Source organism: Cydia splendana, chromosome 25, assembly GCF_910591565.1.
Source record: "Cydia splendana chromosome 25, ilCydSple1.2, whole genome shotgun sequence".
Classification (NCBI taxonomy): domain Eukaryota; kingdom Metazoa; phylum Arthropoda; class Insecta; order Lepidoptera; family Tortricidae; genus Cydia; species Cydia splendana.
The window spans coordinates 4,397,082-4,412,451 of record NC_085984.1 but is presented as its reverse complement, the minus strand read 5'-3'; the positions used below and the strand labels follow the sequence as shown (position 1 = coordinate 4,412,451).

Here is a 15,370-nt window from a genome sequence, read left to right as displayed (position 1 = left end):
CACAGATGATGTATTTCTGTTGCCGCTATAACAACAAATACTAAAAACAGAATAAAATAAAGATTTAAGTGGGGCTCCCATACAACAAACGTGATTTTTGACCGAAGTTAAGCAACGTCGGGCGGGGTCAGTACTTGGATGGGTGACCCTTTTTTATAGATAATGGTACGGAACCCTTCGTTTGCGAGTCCGACTCGCACTTGGCCGGTTTTACCTAAAATAAAATGAAAACATTTATTTAAGTATTTTTTTTATTTTGAATTCAAGTACAAGTACATTTTTTTCATATTTGTTATCCGTAGTAGTCCCTGTACCTGAAAGAAATATAATATCATGAATCATGATAGGAAAAAATCTCTGATGTAATAGGAAGAAAGATGATATGTAATTGTGTTCTTCATTCATGGACAAAAAATCCATTATTTTCAACCACAGGAAACATTTATTTTTTATTGCAGTGAGGATGTCCTGATTGTAAAAATCAAAGAGATTAGGTAGAGTACAATTTCTAATTATCTTTATAAAAAATAAACAAATACGCGTAGTCATTCGCTTTTTGAAAATAAGAAAAATTAAATAAACATATAAAAAAAAACAATACGAAATTTAGGTGTAAAAAAATTACAAAAAGTTATATCCCAGCATACAATGCTGGGGATCGAACCGGGAACTTTCCGATTGAAAGCAAAAAAGCGACTGTTTGCAAAACACGCCATGATAGTTCTTAGCTAAGCTGACGAATTTCGGGTACTTATTCTCGCTTCAGTCAATTAAGTACCTGTCAACAAAATTGCACTAAACATGACGGCACTCCAAATTCGCGCCGTGGTCAGCCCGGCAACGTCGGAAATAGTATGGCAACGTCGCAAATGTATCTGTACACGACATTTGTGACACACACATACGTAAAATTGATGAAAATTTAACTATGATTATTGCATGATTTCTGTATGAAACATTGTTTTCCTATTAATTTCGCGCAAAAGAATATTCGAAAGTAGATAAATGCGGAAATATTTATGTACTAATAGTGTGTAGTGACTTAATGCAATGCGATTGAATTTTGTATGAAAATCGAACCACCTTAAAGACGTTTATTGTCAAGAAAATCGCACCACAGTAAATATTATAGGAACAGTATGACAAGCGTTAGCTAAAACTAAGAAGATACGAAAACTAAAAGCAATGATATGAATGAATCACAGTTGTTAACGCCTCGTCTTTGCTCGGGAATCTTCGGGAACCGTCGCCGACGCAATGCATGGTGCGGGGCGCGGAGTAGTGGGGCCGGCAGCGGACATTCTCTCAGCAATCTTGCGACGGACGGTCGTGCCCGTCCGCTTACAGTGATATCTTAACATCTACCTATGTATCACCCAAATTAATCATTATACGTGCATGTATTGGACTACGAGTGTCATTTAACTCACCTCATCCACGACCCCAAGATCTTCTCGTCCACCCCTACATGCGTGGACATTTGGCGACCGTGACATTCAAAATCAAACGGTCATGAGGCGACCGTTGGAGTTCGAGCAACTGTAATGGCGACTGTCGAGAAATAACGGACTACGCAAGAACAAAGACACTGGGATTGCTGCCGTGGCGCTTTGGATTCTGCAACACTACAAGTTGAAATAGACATCGAAAGTCAATGCCGATGTGAAGTAAGCCCGTTCCTTTTGTTCCCTAATTTTTAAAACTTCTGTTTGCTATAATTAGTGCTAGCCTACTTGCAAACGTCAGGTTATGTATCTAGCTTTATGCGTACTAGCCAATATGCACTATTTTGAGCACTAAGTTATATTTTGCTTGGTTTCCGTATAGATCAATGCATTTAAAATTGCAAATAGAAGTTATTTATATTCGGTAATTAGCTCGATAATGCTTGCCGGTTTTTTTATGCACCGTTATTTCAATCTTATCGTTCGTCATAAATGATTTCTATATAAATCAACAAGTTGCTCGTCTTTTAAGTTTTATGCAATAACAATACGCTAGTAATTATTATTTTAAAATACGACAAATTAAGTTTTAATGTTTAAAAAGTATACGTTGTAAGTACCGTTATAAAAACATACCTACCGTATTTTTTTTTTCTATGCCACGCTTGCTACTTCTATGCAATAATTTCGTTTTGCCTTCTTTATTGTGCATAAAGATTAATACATTTTATTCGCTTCGACTCATTAAAGGTGCATTTTTAGTTGTTTATTTGCATTTAATAGGTAATTACGACTAGGGTTCAAAGTCCATTGAGGTGAATTCCTATGGTTCAAAGTCCGTTGTGGTAAATTCCAGTGTACATCGCTGCGCGCTGTTACCGGGAGCCTGTTGCTACGCGGTTTCCGGGCTATTCGCGAGTACGAGCGCTGTGGAGACGGGTTCGCCTGACGCGGCCGGTGCTGCTGGCGGGCTCGGCGGCAGCTGTGCTGGACTAGACGGCTGGATCGTGTTACCGGTTTGATTGCACCATTTTATTTACCTAGCTCATTGTTTATTGTTTAAAATGGGTGAGGAATTAGTTAAAAAATTAAATAGAAGGCGCGGTGGGCTCAAAAGTCAGTTGACCGTTTTTAAAGACTTTGTAAAAACTGTACAAGGGTCTGAGCACACGTCATTATTAATAAAGGAGCTCAGTTTGCGATTGGATGGACTTCGTAAATTAATGGTTGATTATGACGCCGTGCAAGTTCAACTTGAAGATATTTCCTCTAATTTAGACGAACAAATAGCGGAACGAACTCAAACTGAAAGTCTTTTCTATTCGCAAATTGCGTTAGCGCAAGATATAATTGATTCGTTTTCGGCCAAAAACAGTGTGGACAGTGGCTCAACTAAGTCAAGCTCTTGTCATGAAAAACATTCGTCAGTTCGTCTACCAGTAATAAATTTGCCGACGTTTGATGGAAATTACACGCGTTGGTTAGAGTTTAAAGATTTATTTGAGTCATTGATCAACGACAACGAGTCAATTGCGCCGATAAATAAATTCCACTATTTAAGGAATTCGTTACAAGGAAGTGCTAGTTTAGCAATAAGGTCAATTGATTTTTCTGCCAGCGGATACGAGCTTGCGTGGAAAACATTGTGTGAAAGATACGATAATAAAAATATATTAATAAATAATCATTTGAGTGCGATCGTAAATATTAATCCTATACAAAAGGAGTCTTTTAAGGCATTAAGGTATTTAATTGATACTGTGTCGAAAAATTTAAGTTCATTGGATACGTTAGGTATTTCAACTCAGGGTTGGGACCCGTTAGTAATATTTTTGGTCTCGGCGAAGTTAGATCCCAAAACAAATGGAAAGTGGGAAGAGTATAAAGGCAATTTTTCGTGCCTACCCTCAGGTGATTTAAATAAAAATTCTTCTGAAGTACCCACGTTGGAGCATTTTAAAGAGTTTTTACGTAATCGTGCTAATGTATTAGAAACGATGTTTTGCTGTCGGTCAAATCAGTCAAATGAAAGTAAACCTGTTTTTAAGGAAAATAAAAATACCAAGTCTTTTGTTTCTTCTGGCGAGGGACCACGAATTAAACCGTGTTTGGTATGCGGCCAGAACCATCATGTCTATCAGTGCACCAAGTTTAAGTCTATGAGCCTGGAAGACAGACTTGTTGAGATTTCAAAACATAAACTTTGTAACAATTGTCTACGCGCGGGACATGATGGTTCTCAATGCACTTTGAAGGGTTCCTGTCGTAGTTGCAAGAAAAAACATAATTCTCTCTTGCATTGCGACAGCGTCAGTAGTAATAATAAAAATGTTGCACCTACCGACACTGTAAAAAATATAAACTCTTCTGTTCACATGTCGACTGACGCTGACGCATCGGGTCAGGTCATGTTGTGCACGGCTCAAGTCGAAGTATATTGCCCTAAGAATAACACTACTTATGTCGCTCGTGCACTCTTGGACAATGGTAGTCAATCGTGTCTCATCTCAGAAAATTTTAAGCAAAAGTTAAAACTACCTACGAATAAAATTGAACCGTTTGATATTACTGGGATCAATAAACAGAAAACGGAGATATCTGAACGTATCCAACTAAACGTTAGGTCTCGCTTTAATCCTTACGAACTAGAAGCTAATTTTTGGGTGGTCCCCGAAATCTCAGATGACGTGCCAAATGTAGCAATCGATGTTGAAAAATTAGATTTTCCCCATGTTGAGTTAGCTGATCCGCTGTTCTATAAACCGGATCAGGTTGATATTTTGTTGTCAGGGGACAAATTCTTTAGAGTTCTAAAGCCAGATCAAATAGATCTAGGAGAAGGAAAACCTATGCTACAAGATACTAAGCTAGGATGGTTAGTAGTTGGTCGCACGGGCGAAAGCTACAACCAAATTAATAATGTTTATTGTCATTTAGCCACTACAAGGCGCCAGACGTCACTACAAGATGTCGATAATTCTCTAAAGCGTTTTTGGGAGGTGGAAGATTTGCCTTCCGATTGTAAGTCTTTGTCTGTTGATGAAGAGTTTTGTGAAACTCATTATGTTGATAATACTAGTCGTTTACCTGATGGTCGATTCTCTGTACAGATGCCATTCAAGGAAAAACCCGAGGAGACTCTCGGAAACTCATATCCTATAGCTATGAGACGTTTTCTTAACTTGGAAAAGAAGTTAGATAAAAACCCCAACGTTAAAGAACAGTATCGTAATTTTTTGCAGGAGTATGCTGATTTAGGACACATGGCTGAAGTTAAACGGCCAAGTTTCGGGTGTTACTTGCCCCACCATTGTGTTATTCGTGAGCAAAAAGAAACTACTAAGCTTAGAGTCGTTTATGATGCGTCAGCTCCTACGAGCTCAGGCAAGTCTCTGAATGACATTCAGGCAGTAGGTCCGGTCGTGCAAAGTGACCTACTTTCAATACTGTTGCGTTTCCGTACTAATAGGTTCGTTCTAACAGCTGACATCGAAAAGATGTATAGGCAGGTCTCCCTTAGCGAACAGCAGCGCCATCTTCAGCTCATTCTGTGGAGAGACCAGGCTGATCAGCCTGTCAAGATTTTCCAGCTCAACACTGTTACGTATGGAATGGCGTCGGCACCTTTTATCACAACAAGGTGCCTCAAGCAGTTAGCTCTCGAATGTCAAGATGAAGTTACTTCTAATGTCATTAACAATGATTTTTACATTGATCATCTTAACACAGGGTCGTCAACAGTAGAAGAGTTAAAATATATTTACGAAAATGTTGTCAAAGTTCTAAATTCTGCATGCTTTCCCCTGCGCAAGTTTCGCACGAATTGTGCACAAATTTTAGAAGACCAGTCAGGGTCTACGAATTGCCTTGACTTTAATAATGATGCTTCAGTTTTAGGCCTAAAATGGTCCCCTCAGGCGGATACCTTGCATTTTCCGATAGACTTTGCACCGCCAAATAAAATAACAAAACGAACTATCATATCTACAACATGCAAATTGTTTGACCCATTAGGGCTTCTATGTTGCTGTATAGTAAAACCTAAGATTCTTCTTCAGAATTTGTGGTCTGCCAAATTGGACTGGGACACTCCAGTACCTTCGGATTTTGAAAAAAGATGGTTGAAGTTTGTCAACAATTTGGATCATTTGTCAAATATCAATTTAAGTAGACATGTTCTTTGTGATGTACCTAAAACTGAGCGCACAGAGATTCATTGTTTTGTTGATGCGTCCCAAGAGGCTTATGGCGCATGTGTTTATTTGCGGTCAGTTGATAGCAATGATCATGTGACAGTTCGATTGCTTTGCGCAAAGGCCAGAGTGGCCCCAATTAAAGTTTTAAGTATCCCAAGGCTCGAACTGTGCGCTAGTTTGTTGGGCGCTCAATTGTGCACGAAAGTAGCTCAGTCTATAAAAACTAAAATTGTCAAGCATGTAATGTGGACCGATAGTATGGTCGTTCTCGGTTGGCTTAAATCGCAGTCTAAAACTCTGCAAACTTTCGTACGCAATCGAGTTAATAAAATTAATGAGTTGACTCAAGGTCACGAGTGGAAACACGTACCTACAGACTTAAATCCGGCAGATCTAGCGTCGCGGGGCGTTGATCCGCAGCATCTGCCGTCTTTGTCTTTCTGGTGGGAAGGTCCTTCGTTCCTGAAGAAGGATTTTATGGAGTGGCCCTCACAGCCTCAAATGCCTTCTGACTTACCTGAGGTCAAGGTGTTATTAACTGTTAAAGACGATACCTTAAGCTCTGGTGATCCAGTCGTAACATTCGATCGACATTCGAGTTACGTACGTTTGAAAAGAATTTATGCTTACGTCATCCGGTTTATACATGACTGTAGAAAGTCAAATGCCAAACTTAAGGGACCTTTATCAGTTCAGGAGCTTAAGGACTCGTTGACGTTTTTAGTCAAAAAATGTCAAGCGCAGTCGTTTCAAAAAGACATCCAAAATTTAAGCCAAGGTAAAACACTTCATAATCGAAGTAGACTTTTGTCTCTCAACCCTTTTGTAGATCCCAGTGGTGTTTTACGTGTAGGAGGGAGAATAAGTAATTCAAACTATCATTTTAATAAAAAACACCCAATTTTGTTAGATGCTAAGCATCATTTTACGAAACTTATTATGAAATACGAGCACTTACGTTTGTATCACGCCGGTGCTCAGTTGATTTTATCATCACTACGTGAAGAGTTCTGGCCAGTAGGTGGTAGGAATTTAGCTCGAAGTATATCTCAAAGATGTGTTGACTGTGTTAGGCAACGAGGCAAAACAGTTCAGCCTATAATGGGTGATCTACCGAGCGTAAGAGTACAAACAAGTTCCGCTTTCCATTCTACTGGGATTGACTTCGCCGGTCCTTTCATGATAGCTAATAAGAAGGGACGCGGCAGTTGTAATACTAAAGCCTACCTATGCGTCTTTGTTTGCCTCGCCTCCAAGGCGATTCACCTTGAGGTGGTTAGCGATTTATCCACCGAAGCTTTCATATTGTGTCTGCGCAGGTTCGTATCGCGTCGTGGCAAGCCCGAGGTAATTTACTGTGATAACGGAAAAAACTTTGTAGGCGCGCACAATGAGCTGGGTAGAGTTTTACGGTCCAGCCGTCATCCAGTTTCGGATTACGCAGCTAACGAGTCGATTGATTTTAAATTCATTCCCGCGTACGCGCCTAACTTTGGCGGAATATGGGAGGCTGGCGTCCGAGCAGCCAAGTTTCATTTAAAACGTATTGCTGGTAACGCAAACCTGACGTTTGAGGAGTTGATTACTCTTTTTGTGCAAACAGAGGCTATCCTAAATTCTCGTCCAATCACTCCTCTTTCATCAGACCCCAACGATTTGAGTCCCCTTACCCCAGGGCATTTTTTGATTACTCGGCCACTGACTTCATCTGTGCCATCTCTACCCGTCACGGGCAATCCAGTTACCAGATACAAGCGCATCGAGCTTCTTCGGCAGCAGTTTTGGGAAAGATGGCGTCGCGAATTTATGGCTGAGCTTCAACAGCGCGTAAAATGGAAAACCAATCAGAGAGGAATCCAGATTGGAGATCTCGTCCTACTCAAAGAAGACAATCTGATGCCGTTACAATGGCGCATGGGGCGCGTCATTCATCTCTACAATGGCCCTGACGGTGTTTGTCGGGTCGCCGATATATTGACGGAGAAAGGTCCAATCAAAAGGGCCGTAAACAAGATGTGTCTTCTGCCAACTGATCCTGAACCCGATGACGAGGACAACAAGTCAAAGGATGATCAAACCGATCCCTAAAATTCAGTCTTCAGCATCTGATCCCTTGAAAGCAGTATGCTTTCAACGCCGCGGAGGATGTTAACGCCTCGTCTTTGCTCGGGAATCTTCGGGAACCGTCGCCGACGCAATGCATGGTGCGGGGCGCGGAGTAGTGGGGCCGGCAGCGGACATTCTCTCAACAATCTTGCGACGGACGGTCGTGCCCGTCCGCTTACAGTGATATCTTAACATCTACCTATGTATCACCCAAGTTAATCATTATACGTGCATGTATTGGACTACGAGTGTCATTTAACTCACCTCATCCACGACCCCAAGATCTTCTCGTCCACCCCTACATGCGTGGACAACAGTAAACTTTAGCAAAACAGTACGGCAAGCTAGTTCTAAAAGTAAGAAATGAAAAATTAAACAATAAGCAACAAGCGTAAATTGTTATTGTGCAAACATTAACATTAAACAAGGCTAGCGTATAAGAAAATATCAGTGAAAGTTTACAAGGGGAATAAAAATATTGCAAAGCAAATTAAACTAAAATAATGCTAAGCGTTTAGAAAATCAAACATATGCAAAACAAGGCAACAGAGTATAAGCTAAAAGATTCAAACTTTAACAATTAAGCGGCAAGCTATAATAATCAGCGTATAAACTATTTAAAGGCACAACATAACAAACGAGACTAACAAAATATTACAACTTACGGTTTACTTAACTTAACATGCAAACGAAACGTAGTGCAATGCCAAACAGATAAACCGTGTTACGGAAGTATCGCTTAGCGCAACTACTCCTAAGTACAAAGTGTACGTCCTAGCACTTAGAAAAGTACGTCGCGGCTGACCGGCACTGAACCGTGCTACGGAAGCAATACCGGGCGGTCGCGATGCTTTGCTCGTCAAGTCAGCTACTCCGTCCCATCTCAATGTGATCGGATCGCTGCGCGAGACAAACTGAGCGAGCCGGGGCCGCGCTGCGGCTTATAAAGGCCTGGCGCGGGCGACCGTGCGGGCTGTGCGCGCGCGGGGTAAGGCGGGTTCCTACGATACCGGGCGCAGCAAGTAGCGCGTATGACTCATATTATTACTACGCGCGGTGGTTTCTTTTACGTTGCATTACAATCACAGACCAACCCCTATAGACCGAGCTTATAGGACGACTCGCGGCCACCGCCCGTATGGTGTATAGGTCAAATATAAGATTGTTCGCGCGCCGCTCCGATCAGTTGCGCCCAAGGTTACGACCTGTTAGCAGTGTGCACGAGTCTAAGAAAATAAATCGTAAACTATTGAATTCATTGGGAAATCATGGGATATTGCAGCGTAAAATGGTGTGGCAAGTCATCTAAGACATCGACTTACGAAACAGATGGAATAACATCCCACAGGAAAGTCAAATTCATTATTTCATTGAATAATGTTTCTTGTCCGCGGGGTTCATTTTATACTGGTCGTAAGCAGAGGCGAAGTATGTCCGTCCCTTTTCGTCAACTTGAAAATGCAATGCGCTATCCCTTTCCCTTTCGACTAGTGATGTGACGATGATGGTTTTTCAGTTGCGGAAACTTCGTGCTTCGTCATACCGTATTGTACCATTTTAGACATAATATATAGGTAATATGTTGTGTAAGTTTTTTAGAATCCTCTAGGCTGGCCTGGCGGAGCAGTTAGGCCGCATGTCACGAGATGGACCTGATGATGAACTTCAAAGAAGTGCGAGGGAACTCGGTGTTGGTTTGTGATATACATATGTTGTATGGGTTTTTTAGAATCCTCTAGGTGAGCAGTTAGGTCTCATGTCACGAGATGGACCTGATGATGACCTCCAAAGAAGTGCGAGGGATCTCGGTGTTGGTTTGTGATAGACATATGTTGTATGGGTTTTTTAGAATCCTCTAGGTGAGCAGTTAGGTCTCATGTCACGAGATGGACCTGATGATGAACTTCAAAGAAGTGCGAGGGAACTCGGTGTTGGTATGTCTTAGACATATGTTGTATGGGTTTTTTAGAATCCTCTAGGTGAGCAGTTAGGTCTCATGTCACGAGATGGACCTGATGATGAACTCCAAAGAAGTGCGAGGGATCTCGGTGTTGGTGTGTGATAGACATATGTTGTATGGGTTTTTTAGAATCCTCTAGGTGAGCAGTTAGGTCTCATGTCACGAGATGGACCTGATGATGAACTTCAAAGAAGTGCGAGGGAACTCGGTGTTGGTATGTCTTAGACATATGTTGTATGGGTTTTTTAGAATCCTCTAGGTGAGCAGTTAGGTCTCATGTCACGAAATGGACCTGATGATGAACTTCAAAGAAGTGCGAGACAACTCGGAGTTGATTTGTAATAGGCATATGTTATTGGTCCATTTGAATATGTTTTCAATACAACCTTCTATGACCTTAATAAAACGGACAAAAGAAAATAATTGTATGAGATTTTGGCGACACTTTTTTCTCGTATCGAAAGAGATTGCGATTCTGAGTGGAAATAATATAAAAATTCTAAAATTTAAAATTCATGTTCTGGGTACTTTAAACAGAAATGCCCTAATATGTTAAGTAAACATTTCAGGTACATTGTTAAATTACTTAATGAAATATTAAATTAATCAATATAATTATTAAGTAAGTTTACTCTAAGTATTCTAAATTGGTAACAATTTTACCACAATAAATTTCGGTATCACTGGTAGCAGTACCCACTACCTGTAATGAACATGTCCCATCCCTACGCTTACACGTGTCAGCGCGCCATGTTTGAAACGACCAATCGCAACGCCGTGAGCACCCCTCCCGCACCTCACAGTTTGGTGATTTGCGTCGGGAACAAAATGGCCAATATTAGGTTTCTAGAGGCGGTGTTCTGTGATTACAATACAAATTAAAATAAAACTGCATGTTGACTTTATTTACTTTATAGGTAGTGCAAGTTTACCCTGTTTTTATGATGAACAAATGATGATGATGGGATTATCTGCATTAAAAGAAAAAAGCCAAAAAATAGTAGAGTCAAAGGAGTAAAATTGGCTGTATCATACAATTTATTTTTTATTAAATTAGAAAATAGAAGACAACAAACTATTATGAGAAAAACTTTGTATAAAATATGTTACAATGCCTACGAATTTAAATTTCTAAAATCCTAATTCCAAAAAGTCACTCTCACTGTGGCTGTGGTAAGGGGCCCACTGATTAACAGTCCGCCGGACGATATCGGCCTGTCAGTTGTTCGGAGCTGTCAAATTTTTGTTCTAAAGCCGACCACTGACTAACAGGCCGCCGGACGATAACGGCCTGTCAGTTAGAACAAAAATTTGACAGTTCCGAATAACTGACCGGCCGATATCGCCCGGCGGACTGTTAGTCAGTGGTCGGCTTAACTGACAGGCCGATATCGTCCGGCGGCCTGTTAGTCAGTGGTCGGCTTTATACGTAACCATAACCAAAAACTGTCAAAAAAAGTTGGTTCACACATTTCTAGAGCGTGATCAAGGTAAATAGATATTTTGTTCGGGACTATCCCCAAATTTATCCACCAACATGGCCACCCTACCCTAAGTTTACTGTTTGTTGACACGCCATGTTATTATCACGTGCTTACGGCTTTTAAAAGCTTTATTGCATATGAGAAGCTTTTTATTTCGGGCTGAGTGTCTCTTGCAATTTATTAGTATGGTTACCCTAATGTTTCAGGTGACACTGTGGGTGTAAAATGCATAATGGTTGATCTTATTTGATACAACTTATTAAATTTTTATGGTCACGAATTGAATATTTTGTACGTCAAATGGTGGGTGTTTGTTGTAAGTTTATGTATCAAAAAATGGTAAGGTGATTTCAAAGACTTAAATTGACTTCTTTATTTACACAACTGGGTCTACCGCGATATAATTAATATACCATTAACCAATATATTGATAGCCATTGACTTTGCGAGAGTTTATTTTGCACTTATTAGGTAAGTCAATTTAACACTTTAAACTCTCGCGTTTTGTACACATATTTAATTACACAAACGGGTCTACCGCGATATCATTTCATTGTTTTTACCTTAAATCCCGACGTTCCGTGACCACAGCTGGTGCAACTCAGCTGAAACGTCGGAATTTAAGTTAAATTAAATCATTAAATCATTTATTCATTTGCAAGAATGTAGTACACAAAACAAGTTCTTAACAATATAAAAATGTCCAATACATTCTGCTTAACAAAGCATGCAAAGGTTTGCTTAAACTAAACTTAACTAAATTACAAATATTTTAAGTCAGGAGATAGGTACAAATATGTCAATTATCAGAATTCCAAAAAACAAGAAAAAATAAAGTAAGTATTGCAAAATAAAGTAAAATTAGGTACATAAGTCATTTATTAGAATGTCAAATTTTAAATCACATTTTACATATAATTAATAGAAATATTCATATTATATATTAAGGTAAAAACTATGAAATTATATCGCGGTAGACCCGTTTGTGTAATTAAATATGTGTACAAAACGCGAAAGTTTAAAGTGTTAAATTGACTTACCTAATACAAAATAAACTCTCGCAAAGTCAATGGCTATCAATATATTGGGTAATGGTATATTAGGCCGAAAAATAAAAAAAATAACATAAGTACTCATACTACCAACCAAATCTAAAAGTCATATTATTTAAATACCTATTGTATTTAGATTTATGCTGTTCTGAGTTATAACCTCAACTTTTTTTTTGGTAGTTTGTGCTAAGCGTTGTGGGCACATTTTTTAATATCAAATTTTACCTATTATTAATGCATTGTATAGATATTTCTTGACTGTACACAAAGCTGTAACTATGTCCGACTGTACCGGACCTCAGACTAGTTAATAATACACTCGCCTGCATTTTATTACAACGGCCAGACGGATCTAATATTAATGCAACTCCATTGCATGCTGCGTTTTATTGCGCTGGGACTTACAAGGCGAAATAATTTGATTAGACGTATGAGTTGACTTAATGGTAAGTGGACACCGTAGGATATGGACGTTTGCACCTCCAGAGGGATCATGCGCTTTGTGGACCTTAAAATATTTCAAAATGTCACACACATGCCAATATCATTGAAACAAGCAAGCAATTGTTTTATTTAATTACACAAACGGGTCTACCGCGATATAATTTCATTGTTTTTACCTTTAATTCCAAAATATTGCTTGCTTGTTTCAATGGTATTGGCATCGCTACAAGTACATGCGGCCCACACCAATTTTGGTGTCTAGCTACGGAACGGACACCTGCTCGCGCGTGCGTCACCTAGCGGTCATATCTGTCGTAACAGACGCGTTTTGTTAGAGAGTGAACCTTCTGTACCTAGTACTATTATTTATTCTGTGCCTTATATTTACTAGTAATAGTTCGAAACATTTCCAATCGTTGAAAGACTTCACACAAACATGTCATCCATAATTTTATTCTCAAAACCAGACGAAATCCATTAAATAAAACAATACATATCAATTTAAAAGCACTCCTAAACGATACATTTGTCATACGGTCTAGTGACGTACTTAAGGCATTATCGATAGTAATTAGTGTTGTACGTTGCACACCTTATGATGGCGAGACTGCACTTTGCAGGGACTATTAGTAGGGCGGGGATGAGTTAATGAGTTGTCGATAAATGTCTAATGGTATCGATAAATATTAGGTTTTATTTATGTTTAAAAAAATCTTTTATATAATCGGTTTCCATGTAAAAAATATTGACGTTTGTAGCTAAAGCAAAAAATTGTACACAATTATTTTAATTCACTATATAGTGCATATTCATTTTTCATCGTATTTTCACGGAACCGTACGAACGTGTCTTGCTATTTCAGTCAGTCTTGGTACAAAAAGTACTGAGGTTGACTGAAGTAGCATGACAAATACGAACGTTTCCGAGAAAATACGATGGAAAGCAATTATGCACTACATCTGTAGCTACATATTTTAAAAGATGACCCTCTCTGGAATAGTGTCAATTGTTTCTTTGAATTTCCCTAACATTATAGTTCTTTACCTCAAAACAAAACATATTTAAACATATTTACATTTTATTCATTTATATTATATGCAAATAAATATCATAATTCAGGGGCATTAAGTGATAATAATAATAAATTAATTAAAATTCTAATTCAATGTACTTCTGTTATTTTGCGGCCTTATTAGACAAATTAACTTAAATATAAACAGCATAATAACCAAGAAAATTAAAAACAAATTCCAATACCGATAAAATATTACATTTATTAATATCGATATAGTATTCATCGCAATTTCCCCTCCCTATTTGCCGCAATGCTATAATTTCGTACAAAATACAGCACTTACCGCGCGGTTACTTTCGATACTGCCCCTCTCTACAGATACAGGCTGCTCTTAAAAATTACATCTATTATTTTTACTATTTTTTTTTGCTTCGCAGCCATAATTGTGTGATTTTAGTTTTAAGATATATTTTATAATAACATGAATAATGCTTGTTTCAAGGTATTTATCTATGGGCAATAGTTGCCTGAAAATAAATATTTTCATTTCATTTCCTTGGACTCCTGTGAATTTTTACAGGTATGTATCATAATATATGTATTACCAAAATTGATTCCAACGTTTTTGAAAACTTCAAAAGTAGGTACACATCGTAAAATGTCTTCATAGTTACTTAAAACAATCTTTTTTTCCAGATCAGTCGAGTAAAAATATTGGTTTAATTTTAAAATATAAAATAAACCACAAAATATAAAACCAAACGCCCCCTGTATACACCGTAATGAGTAAGCACGTACACTCGCGATGTATATTTAAATTTGATACAGGTACAGTCGTATACACCTGTATATACACAATATATACAGGGTGTACGTGAGACGAAAGCTAACCTAAGACGGCCGTAACGTCCGTTACCTCGGATATATTTCAAGAGTTCGAATACTGGTTGATACTAGTTTGCTTCAGATATGTTTGTATACAGGGGTCAACCGGTTTAAGGGATGTTTTTGTGAAATATTTGTTTGAGACAGGGAGATCAGAATGTATTACATGGAGGCGTGTTTTTAAATGTTGTTTTTTCTGTATTTGTCGGTATTGGAGATGTTTTGATGTTTTTGGGCGAACTGATGTTCGTTATTAGATTTACTTAAGTCAAATATTTTAATAAAATCGTTTGAGTAACATTTTAGTAACACAGCGCATATTACCCATATATTTACAATAAATAAGGTCAGATTATAATAGTTATTTTATTACCTGTATTATAAATTTTAAAATTATGACATGTACCAAATTATTTGGTTTCTACTTCTAGAATACTAAGATGAATCGAAGAAAAGAAAATTCTAAGAATAAGATATGTATACCTTTTTTACTTATAAAGAAAAAACTTAAGTCGAAAAAAAGAGATAATTAGACCTCTAAAAAAGTCTACGCAAAATAAATAGCATGCACATTTTACGTCTGAATATCTCTAAAAATATTTCTGACTCTAGTGTCTGCTTAAATTGCTAAATCTTGCTTAGAAGTAAATTGTACATATTTTTTTATCCTAAATATTTTAAAAACAAAGAGCAGGCAGCTCTAAAAACCCTTTAAAAAAGTTCATATTTTTCTAAAAAATATTTAAAATTCAAACAAGACACATCCTTAGAATTTTTCATATT

At 38.2% G+C, this 15,370-nt stretch overlaps 1 protein-coding gene across 1 annotated transcript in view; it reads left to right on the top strand.

Moving 5' to 3' along the window:
• The window catches only part of LOC134802767 (uncharacterized), a 318,964-nt gene that overhangs the window by 98,001 nt on the left and 205,593 nt on the right, over nucleotides 1–15,370 (top strand). The gene's annotated exons all lie outside the window — the stretch shown is intronic.